This window comes from Psammomys obesus, unplaced genomic scaffold, assembly GCF_907164565.1.
Source record: "Psammomys obesus unplaced genomic scaffold, mPsaObe1.curated_primary_1811, whole genome shotgun sequence".
In the NCBI taxonomy this organism is placed as follows: Eukaryota; Metazoa; Chordata; class Mammalia; order Rodentia; family Muridae; genus Psammomys; species Psammomys obesus.
Window position 1 is genome coordinate 21,296,461 of NW_026587216.1, and position 11,642 is coordinate 21,308,102.

An 11,642-nucleotide genomic window follows, 5' to 3' on the forward strand; every position below is an offset into this window, starting at 1 on the left:
TCATGTATTTTTTAAATTATTTACTTTTACAGTTTATTTACTTTGTATCGCAGCTGTAGCCCCCTCCCTTATTCTCTCCCAATCCCACCCTCCTCCCTCATTTCTTCCCTGCCCCTCTCTAAGTCCACTGATAGGGGAAGCCCTCCTCCCCTTCCATCTGATCCTAGTTTATCAGGTCTCATCAAGACTGGTTGCATTGTCCTCCTCTGTGACCTAGCAAGGCTGCTCCTCCCTCAAGGAGGTGGGGAGGTCAAACAGCCAGCCACTGAGTTTATGTTAGAGATAGTCCCTAAGCTAAACAAGAAGGCGGTCCCGGGGTAAAATGATCAATCCTCCCTTATAAAGACAAATGGGATGGACATTGGAAATAGGAGAAAACAAGAAACAGGACAAGAGCCTACCACAGAGGGCCTCTGAAAGACTCTACCTAGCAGTGTACCAAAGCAGATGCTGAGACTCAAACAAACCTTGGGCAGAGTGCAGGGAATCATATGAAAGAAGAGGGAGTTAGTATTCCACAAGAACCAAATATATCTGGGCACAGGGGTCTTTTCTGAGACTGATTCTCCAATCAAGGACAATGCATGGATATAACCTACAACCCCTGCTCAACCATAGCCCATGGCAGCTCAATATCCAAGTGGGTACCCTAGTAAGAGGAATAAATAATTTTAAAAACACCTTATGGTCCAGTTTTATCTAAAGAGAAAACATCTGCACAGCTAGTAAACACAACTTTTATATATGTAAGAGTTCTGGAGACACAAGATTATAAATTGCTAGAATCCCAATTTTCTGCATGAAGATAAGGTGTGCCCTCATAGTAACCACAACTTTAAAAACATCTGAACTATTTCATGCTTCTTAAATTACATATAAATTGTAAAAAGGCAAAAGTTCCCAATCCCTTTTCCTAAAGTGCTTGCATAGTATGCACATAAATCCGAGTATTTGTAAAAAGTGTGCACATTTTTTGTTTCACTTATTTTTTTTTTTGTTTATTTTAAGATGTCTAGAATGAATACACTGGACTAGAATACTTTAAATAACCATTTTATGTTTTCAGTTGTGCAAATCTTCCAAATGGCCATTTTCCCTCAACTAACAGTCAAGATCCATAGGATGACCTGGGATTTTTCTGCTCTTTTCAGAAGAGAACATGTTGACACTAACATTTCTGAGTGTGGTAGTTAGACTGATAGCAAGAGATGATGCAGACTTGAAGTTCAGCTGAGTATTAATGTCAATCATCCCAATCCTGAACTAATGGATCCAGCATGTCCTGTGTGCTTTGGAGTGATTTAGAATGGTTTCTCGGAACCCAAGGCACTCATAAATGCCACCTTTTATTCCCAGCCTCCATTCCTCAACAGGCATCCATTTGTCAAAGTCCCCTTCCGGTCTGCAAAAACAAAACAAACAAAAAAAAAACTTAAAATGGAAAACATAAAATGTACAAATATAAAATATTACACTAGGAAAAAATATAATATGTTGTATTAAAATAATTACCTTCATATCAAATGTGAAGGGCAGATAAGTTTTTAGAGAACAAAGGCCTCTGCCCACCACTGTGTTTCTGTTAGTGATCATTCTCAGATCTGATTGAATTCTCACTTTCAACTGGATGAGTCTTTCAAATAACAAGATAGTCTGCAGTGTTAGGGAGGACAAAGGCTTCCATTTTTATAACAGTACAAACAACAACTGGCATAATATAGATGCTATATATATGCTCTGTAGAAGTCCGAAGAAACTGAGAGTTGGGGTTTAACCAGCATGCCCCTTAAAGACAGTGCAATAGAGCTGATGGTCTTGGTGCAAGAAAACCTCCATAGGCATGCCTAAAAAGATGCAGACTCCAAAGTCCCTGTGTCTATGCTCTGTGTCTTAGGAGTGCCATTTGTAATTTGCAATGTTCTCTGGCATCCTTGCTCTGAAGAGAAATACAGCTGGAAAGCAGGAGCAAAATAAGAGAATTAATAACTTTTCTTTGAAAATACATGCAATTTTGCAGCTGTCAATTTCAGCTATGTCTCTTTAAATACTTTTTCTCCTAGAATACAACTGGGTAGATGAGATTTGGGTTTCTTGTTGTTTTTTAAATTCCATTATAAAAGTAATAGCATTGTTTTGGTGTTTTGTAAGCAGATAATATTCTTCTGGTGACTGTCTTTGCAGTAATGCATTGCTCTAAATTCTGAATTCTATTATTTTACTTCTACAACAGTTTAAAGTGTATTTTTTTTATAAACAGCAAACTTAGCCTTATAAAAATTCATTACATAAGGGCATAAACAAGTGCCTTTCCTTCTAGTCATTGGCAGTAAGTGATTCATCTGTTTTCCACAAAAAAAAAAAAAAGAGCGAGAGAAGAAAGAAAGAAAAGACAAAAACAAAATCAATTTCATTGCAGATGTTCTGTAATTTCAGGCTCCCTGAGCTGTAGAACCACATCACACAACACCAATACCAGGAATGTGAGGACTTCCTGAAAGCCTGTGCTCACTCTCTTTAATAGCACTGAAAATCATTTGCTCTCTCCTCAGTTGTAGTTTCAAAAAAATTTTGGAAATCAATCTCTTATTCATTGTTTCTTTGAATATGTTCAGTCTACACATGGATTTAAACACTATGGGTAAAAATTTATAACCTGTTCTGCTAATACTCCTCATTCCCCAATTACTATATGGTGAACTTAGATATGTGAAAGGATACCCAAGAAACACACATACACAAGCACCCATGTGCACACATTCACAGACACACAAACAATGTTAAAATTCTCACAATTAGTACTTTGTTATTGTGGAGATTTGGACAGTTGCAGCTTCTGCACAAAATTATCATGGACTATCTTTAATCTCCTTAACAACTGCCTACTGGCTGATCTAATAATCCCAATGATTATTAGGTGAAATGTTTTCTAATCTAATAACTAATAGACACTTGCTTACCAACCCCACAGCTGCAAACGGCATCAGATAGCATTCAAAACCTACAACAAAGATATTCCCAATTTGTTCTAATCTGCCTTCCTGGTGCTACCATCAATATACATAGAAAGCACCTTGGTTTCAACTCTTGTGTTCTGTAATTATAAGCACTTCATGAAATGATTGTCCAACAACACACACCAAGTGTGAGAACTAAGGGATTTCTCACTTGTGTTTTATAATTCCAGACCACAGTGCAATTTCGTTCCATAAGGTTGAAGTGGCTTGCCCATAATTTGCTCTGCATTTACTGATGTTAACAAAAATAAGAAATCTATCAAAAGGAAAGAAGGAAGGAGTGATGAAGGAAGGAAGGGACGAAGGAAGGAAAAATCCTCAGGCAAAAAAAACTACCATTGGGAATAGGGCCGCGTTAGAACAGAAAGGGGCTAGTGTATCCTAGGTAAGTCAACTGTGACTTGGCAAATAGGAGAGGCATGCTGTATACATGAAATGACTGAACATTGTAAAAGACTATTGAGATTTGGGAGGAAGAATTTCTATTGAGAGTTGTTTGTTTGGTTTTTTTGTTTTAATGTGAGGATGGAGATGATGACTTATTTCATGGAAATTACTACTGTTTTTCTTGGAACTTAGCATGTCACCTGTTCCATAGCAGTATTCAAACATCATTTTATGAATAAACAGAAAATGAATGAAAAAGAAAAATTATCGATCTAAATTTGCCATTTAGATTATTTTTTGTATTCCTCTTTTTACTAATAATACCAGATATTAATTTACAGAGAAATTAGATAGAGCCTTTCTATACTATCATAGGAGTATAAATCAACTTAAAAAAAACCATTGCTTTTTGTACATTAGGAATTTTAAAATGTTTCTGTTCATAAGAAATTATTATTCTATAGTTCAATACTGCTAATTTATGGATAGATTTATTTAACAGATATTATCTATATGCTATATTAAAAGTTGTTAATAAAGAAATCTCTAACAAGGAATATGTTAAAAGAATCATGATAGAAAAGAATAACATTATACGTGTGTGCCTGTGTGTATCATTGTGTATATCTATCAGTAACAAGAGAATAGAGTAATTTATTGTAAAATATTGGCAATAGCTGTCTTGGACATTTTCCATGTGATCATATTTTCCAATTTTTTCAGAAAATACACACCCCATAAGAATGGAAATTATACTCACTCATATAAACATACAACATAGAATAAACCCACTAAAATCTGTACATCTAAACAAACTAAGCAAAAGAGAGGACCTTAACTAAAATGTTCAATCCCCATCCTGAAAGGCAAAGAGGATGGACATCAGAAGAAAAAGAAAATAGGAAACAACCTCGGAACCTGCTACAGAGGGCCTCTGAAAGCCAGAAGAAAACAGGAAACAACCTTGAAACCTGCCACAGAGGGCCTCTGAAAGCTTCTGCAGTATAGACTGTCAAAGCAGATGCTGAGCCTGATGGCCAACTGATGGGCAGAGTGAATGGAATTTTATGTAAGAAGTGGGAAATAGTAAGAGCTGGAGGGGACGGGAACTCCACAAGGAGAGCAACAGAACAAGATAATTTGAACACAGGGAACTTCCCAGAGACTCATACTCCAACCAAGGACTATTCGACTATTCGTGGAGATAACCTAGAACTCCTGCACAGATGTAGCCCATGGCAGTTCAGTGTCCAAGTGGGTTACATAGTAATGGGAAGAGGGACTGCCTCTGACATAATCTGATTGGCCTGCTCGTTGATCACCTCCCCCTGAGGGGGGAGCAGCCTTACCAGGCCACAGTAGAGGACAATGCAGCCACTTTTGATGAGAACTGATAGACTAAGATCAGAAAGGAGAGGAGAACCTCCCCTATCAGTGGACTTGGGGAGTGGCATGCATGCAGAAAGGGGAGGGAGGGTGGGATCGGGAGGGGAGGAGCGAGGAGCTTATGGGGGGATACAAAATGAATAAAGTGTAATTAATAAAAAGTTTAAAAAAAGAAATTTTAGTTACTTATTTTGTTGCATTTAATTATTATTTTTCATTATTAATTAATTTTACGGATATTACACTTAAAAATAAATTTTATTTAAAATTCTGATAAAAATACATCAATAAAACCAAATTATTTTATTAGAAAAAAAAAAGAATGGAAATGAAAGGCTGTGGCTAGAACTCAGTTGGTAAGGTGATCTCAGAGAACCTTACTCTACATCATCAGCAAGACATAAAACGTAGTGTGCTCATACAAAACTATAATCACAGATCTCTGGAGATAGGGACAGAAGGATCAGTTGGGTAAGACCAGCCTTGGCTATGTACTACATTAGATAAGAGCCAAGGATACAAGGAAGTGAATGAGTGAATGAATGAATGAATATTTTTTCAAGGTATATGAGAAAAATGTTTCTAATTACATGAAAGATAAAGAGATGATGATCTCCATCTTTTTCCCAGAAGAAAGTAAGAAAAATACATAAAAAGGCACTTGCTGGTAAAGAAAATGTAGATTGTTGGTAAGCATACGCACTATGTTCTCCATGGTTAGCGATTTAAAAAATGTGAATTAGGATAACAACACTCTGAATACTAATGGCACTCAGAATACTAAGCATATTGGACCAATATGTCACTTCTCAAAATGTGTCATAGAAAAGCTATCAAACATCAGGAGAATGATTTATGTAAAATAAGGATTTTTACTCTAAGATTCATATAGGTATGTGCCAGGGCAATTGAATTCATAAATCTTAAGGAATGAATGTAGTGAGCCCTTGAGGTGTTTTGGCTGAGGCCAAAGGTGAAGAAAAAGAATTTACACTTTGGGACTGAGACAAAGATGATACAGAGGACCGCACCTAGCAATGATGTGGTGTTGAATGCCTTGTATCAATATACTTCTCCAGAAAAAGAATCAATGGACTATTGTACATTATATCTCTAGTATATATGCTACGAAACTACTTTATGATTGACAATTTAGAAAAGAAACAATAAAAAAGAGAAAAGAAAAGAAACAATGTGCTTCGAGATACTTGAAGACTTGAGAGGAAATGTTTCCATCATGATTGTTTTTGTTCACATAAAAATGGAGACAGAGAACTTAGGCAGGGGAAATAGACATGAATATTATATGTTTATTATACAAATATGTTTCATTTGGATAGGGATCATAAAAATGTGAATTAGAATACTAATGTAATACATGAATATTCATTTTTATGAAATCCAATTATGATTCAGTTGAGAAAAGCAATGTAACATTCTGAATTAAAAGTATGGAAAAGCTCATAGTTGTTGATCTATATGTGTATGAATACACACACATGCACACACACATGAACACACATATACACAGAGACAAACAGACAGACAGACAAAGATAGGAAATATTTCTTTTTTGGGGGGAAGACCACTCTTTTGTTTTATTCAGGCCTTCAACTGAGCAGAACAATTAGGCTACCTATTTTTGAAAAGCAATCTGAATGATTTAAAGCCCATACCTTCAAATTTTAGTATCACACCAAACACCCAAACGGAAATGCCTTGGGCAACATTGGGGCTAAGATGTGGTCATTAGTAGTCCAGCCATGCTGCAGTGTGTGAGAGAGAGACAAACATCAGCACATGGAGAGCTTCTGAGCAGTTTCTGCTGGGTACTGCCTTGAGGACGTGAAGTGACCTGAGGAGCAAAATCTGTCAGAGGGGAGGAAGAGGATTTCTTCCATGCTTCTCAGCAGACAAAACAAATGCCTGACAAACTGAACACTTCCTTCATGCCTAAACATCTGCAGCCCTCAGACCTGCCAAGCAAGAATCATCCTAAAGCTTCAATTTATTATACACAGAAATAGATAAGGAATGTTATAATAACCCCTTCACTTGTTACACCTGATTATTGACTGCACTCATGTCAAAAGACAATAAACTATGAAAAATTGGCACCTAAATGTAAGTATACTTTTACTTTTTTAAATTAATTTTTATTTTTTAAATATTAATCACAGGTTATTTACTTTTTATCCCAGCTGTATCCCCCTTCCTCATTCCCTCCCAATCTCACCCTGACTACTTCATCTCCTCCCTGTCCTTTTCCAAGTCCACTGCTAGGGGAGGACCTCCTCCCCTTCCACCTGACCCTAGCTTATCTGATATCTTCAGGACTGGCTGCAATGTCCTCCTCTGTGGCCAAGCAAGGCTGTTCCTCCCTTGGGGTGCAAGGGGAGGTAAAGGAGCCAGTCACTGAGTTCATGTCAGAAATAGTTCCTCTTCCCCTTACTAGGGTAACCACTTAGATACTGAGCTAACATGGGCTATATCTGAGCAGAGGTTCTAGGTTACATATATACATGGTCTTTGGTTGGAGAAACAGTCTTATAGAGGACCCCTGTGCATTGGTATATTTTGTCCTTGTGGAGCTCGTGTCCTCTCCAGGTCATATTAACTCCCCTTTTTATCATATGATTCCCTGCACTCTACCGAAAGTTTGGTTATGAGTCTCAGCATCTGCATTGATATACTGCTGGGTAGTCTTTCAAAGGCCCTCTGTGGTAGGCTCCTGTCCTGTTCTTGTTTTCTCCTACTTCCCATATCCATCTCATTTGTCTTTCTAAGTGAGGATTAATCATCTTACCCCGGGTCCTCTTTCTTATATATCTTCTTTTGGTGTACATATTTTAGTATGTTATCCTATTTTATAGGACGATATAAGTGAGTATATACTATGTGTGTCTTTCTGCTCCTGGTATAGCTTATTCAGGATGATCTTTCCTAGATCCCACCATTTGCCTGCATTCATGATTTCCTTGTTTTTATTTGCTGTGTAGTATTCCATTGTGTAAATGTACCACAATTTCTGTATCCGTTTCTCCATTGATGGACATCTAGGTTGTTTCCAGGTTCTGGCTATTAGAAATAAAGGTCCTACAAACATGATTGAGCAAATGTTCTTGTTGTATACTTGAGTTTCTTTTGGATATATGCCTATGAGTGGTATAGCTGGATTTTGAGGGAACACTATTCCTAATTGTCTGAGAAAACGCCAGATTGATTTCCAAAGTGGTTGTACAAGTTTACATTACCACCAGCAGTGGAGGAGGGTTCCCCTTTCTCCACAACCTCTCCAGCATGTGTTGTCACTTCAGGTTTTAACCTTTGCCATTCTGCTAGGTGTAAAGTGAAATCTCAGAGTCGTTTTGATTTGCATCTCTCTGATGGCTAAGGACATTGAGCATCTCTTTAGTTGTTTCTCTGCCATTCTGTATTCCTCTATAGAGAATTCCCTGTTTAGCTCTGTACCTCAATTTTTAATCGGATTGCTTGATTTGTTGCTTTTTGATTTCTTTAGTTCTTTATATATTCTGGATATTAGCCCTCCGTCAGATATAGGGTTGGTGAAGATCCTTTCCCAGTCTGTAGGATGTGGTTTTGTTCTGATGACAATGTCTTTTGCGTTACAGAATCTTTTCAGTTTCATGAGGTCCCATTTATCAATTGTTGCTCTAAGAGCCCATACTGTTGTTGTTCTGTTCAGGAAGTTGTCTCCTGTGCCAATGACTTCCAAGGTTTTCCCTACTTTTTCTTCTAACCGATTTAGTGTATCTGGTTTTATGTTGAGGTCTTTGATCCACTTGGATTTTAGTTTGTGCAGGGTGATAAATATGGATTTATTTTCATTTTTCTCCATGTAGACATCCAGTTGGACCAGCACTATTTGTTGAAGATGCTGTCTTTTTTCCATTGAATGGTTTTGGCTTCTTTCTAAAAAATGAAGTATTCATCGGTGTTTGGGTTTATTTCTGGGTATTCTATTCGGTTCCATTGATTCACTTTTCTGCTTCTATGCCAGTACCATGACTTTTTTTATTACTATTGCTCTGTAGTACAGTTTGAGATCAGGGATGGAGATACCTCCAGATGATCTGTTGTTGTACAGGATCATTTTAGAAATTCTGGATTTTTTGTTTCTCCATATGAAGTTGAGAATTTTTCTTTCAAGGTCTGTAAAGAATTGTGTTGGTATTTTGTTTCAAACAGGCCTTTCACCTACTTGGTTAAAGTCATACCAAGGTACTTTATGTTATTGTTGGCTATTGTGAAGGCTATTGTTTCCCTAATTTCTCTCTAGGCCCTTTTGTCTTTGGTATACAGAAGGGCTTCTGATTTTTTTGAGTTGATTTTGTATTCAGCCTCTTTGCTGAAGGTGTTTGTCAGCTGAAGGAGTTGTCTGGTTGAATTTTTGGGGTCACTAATGTATACTATCATATCGTCTGTGAATAGTGAAACTTTGACCTCTTCCTTTCCTGTTTGTATCCCCTTGATCTCCTTTACTTGTCTTATTGCTCTAGCTAAGACTTCCAGTACTATGTTGAAGAGATATGGAAAGAGTGGGCAGCCTTGCCTGGCCCCTGATTTCAGTGGGATTGATTTAAGTTTTTCTCCATTGAGTTTGTTGTTGGATATACACTTGCTATATATTGCTGTATATATTTACTATGTTTAGGTATGTGCCTTGTATTCCTGATCTCTCCAAGACTTTAAACATGAATGGATGTTGGACTTTGTCAAATGCTTTTTTGGGATCTAAGGAGATGATCATATGGTTTTCCTCCTTCAGTTATACTTTAACTTTTTTATGCTATATGTTGATATACTTTCAACCAACTAGCAAAGATACCTAAATCCAGTGAACTCAGTTACAATGAACACAGTTATTTTTACTCTTCAATAAATGCTACCTGATTTGAAATGTTGTTTCAGTATTGAGTGTTAGATGAAGCCAGCAACAGTGACTTAATGGGAGGGAGAGCCCTGGCTGCTGCTGCTAGTGCTACTACCTCTATTTTGTTTTTATGGTATTTTTGTTTGTTTGTTTTTGTCTTAGGTCCCTGTCACCTAGATATCCTACCTGTGAATTAGGGGAGGGGAGAGAGGTCCCATTAATTAAATGAAGGTCATTCTCCACTAATAAGATACTTTAGTTTTACTGTACTCGTGCATTTGTGGCACCATTGATCTTTCCAATGTTGAGTTTATTTTATTTCTCACAGATCTGGTTAAATTGCTATCATGTAGATATTATTTATACATAATTTCGCAACCCAGTGTTCTATTTTACTAAAACCATTAACTGTTAGGCAGTTGTAGGTTGGCTCCTGCTCAGGATCTCCTATCTGAGCTGAGTTGGAAAGTAAAAAAGGTGCCAAAATGCCCCAGCAACCTTGTGACCAGGAACCACATTCTGTATCTTCTATATCTACCTCCCACTTAGTTCCCTCTGAGAAAACGGACAACACTGGTGTGCTGACCTGCCTGCCTAGCTTCCTTTTCCCTGGCTGCTGCTTTTATCCATTTCCTGTTTCTGTTCACCACGAATGAAGTATTTGACAACTGTTGGTTCCTATCAACTTACATTGTTTGCAAAACCAGTCTATTTTCTTTTAATCTGCTGCCAGTTTAGGAGTAAATGAAAACAGAAATTGGATAGTAATTATGCTCATTTTACTTTAGTTTAAACATTTTATACATGTACATTTGCTTACACTTATGGACACCTGATTTTTGACAAAGATGCCAAAAACATACAATGGAAAAAAGACAGCATCTTCAACAAATGGTGCTGGTCTAACTGGATACCTGCATGTAGAAAAATGCAAATAGATCCATACTTATCACTCTGCACAAAACTAAAGTCCAAGTGGATCAAAGACCTCAACATAAAACAAGACACATTAAATCGGTTAGAAGAAAAAGTGGGGAATACCTGAGAACTCATTGGTACAGGAGACAACTTCTTGAACAGAACACCAACAGCACAGGCTCTAGGAGCAACAAGCAATAAATGGGACCTCATGCAACTGAAAAGCTTCTGTAAAACAAAGGACACGGTCATCAAAACAAAATGACTGCCTACAGATTGGGAAAGAATCTTCACCAACACTTTTTCTGACAGAGGGCTAATATCAAGTATATATAAAGAATTAAAGAAGCTGAAAAGCAACAAACCAAGTAATCCAATTAAAAACTGGGGAACAGAGCTAAAGAGAGAACTCTCTGTAGAGGAATATCAAATGGCAGAGAAACACTTAAAGAAATGTTCAACCTCATTAGCCATTAGGGAAATGCAAATCAAAACAACCCTGAGATTTCACCTGACACCCATCAGAATGGCCAAAATGAAAAACTCAAGTGACAAAACATGCTGGGGAGGTTGTGGAGAAAGGGGACCCCTCCCCCACTGCTGGTGGGAATGTAAACTTGTACAACCACTCTAGAAATCAATCTGGTGCTTTCTCAGACAACTAGGAATAGCGCTTCCCCAAGATCCAGCCATACCACTCCTAGGCATATATCCAAAAAAGGCTCAAGTACACAATAAGGACATTTGCTCAACCATGTTTGTAGCAGCTTTATTTGTAATAGCCAGAAGCTGGAAACAGTCCAGATGCCCCTCAACTGAAGAATGGATGCAGAAATTGTGGTACATCTACACAATGGTGTGTTATTCTGCAATGAAAAATAAGGAAATCATGAAATTTGCAGGTAAATGGTGGGACCTGGAAAGGATCATCCTGAGTGAGCTGTCCCAGAATCAGAAAGACACACACGGTATATTTCACTTATATAGACATATAGCATAGGAAAAACCTACTAAAATCTGTACATCTAAAGAAACTAATTAAG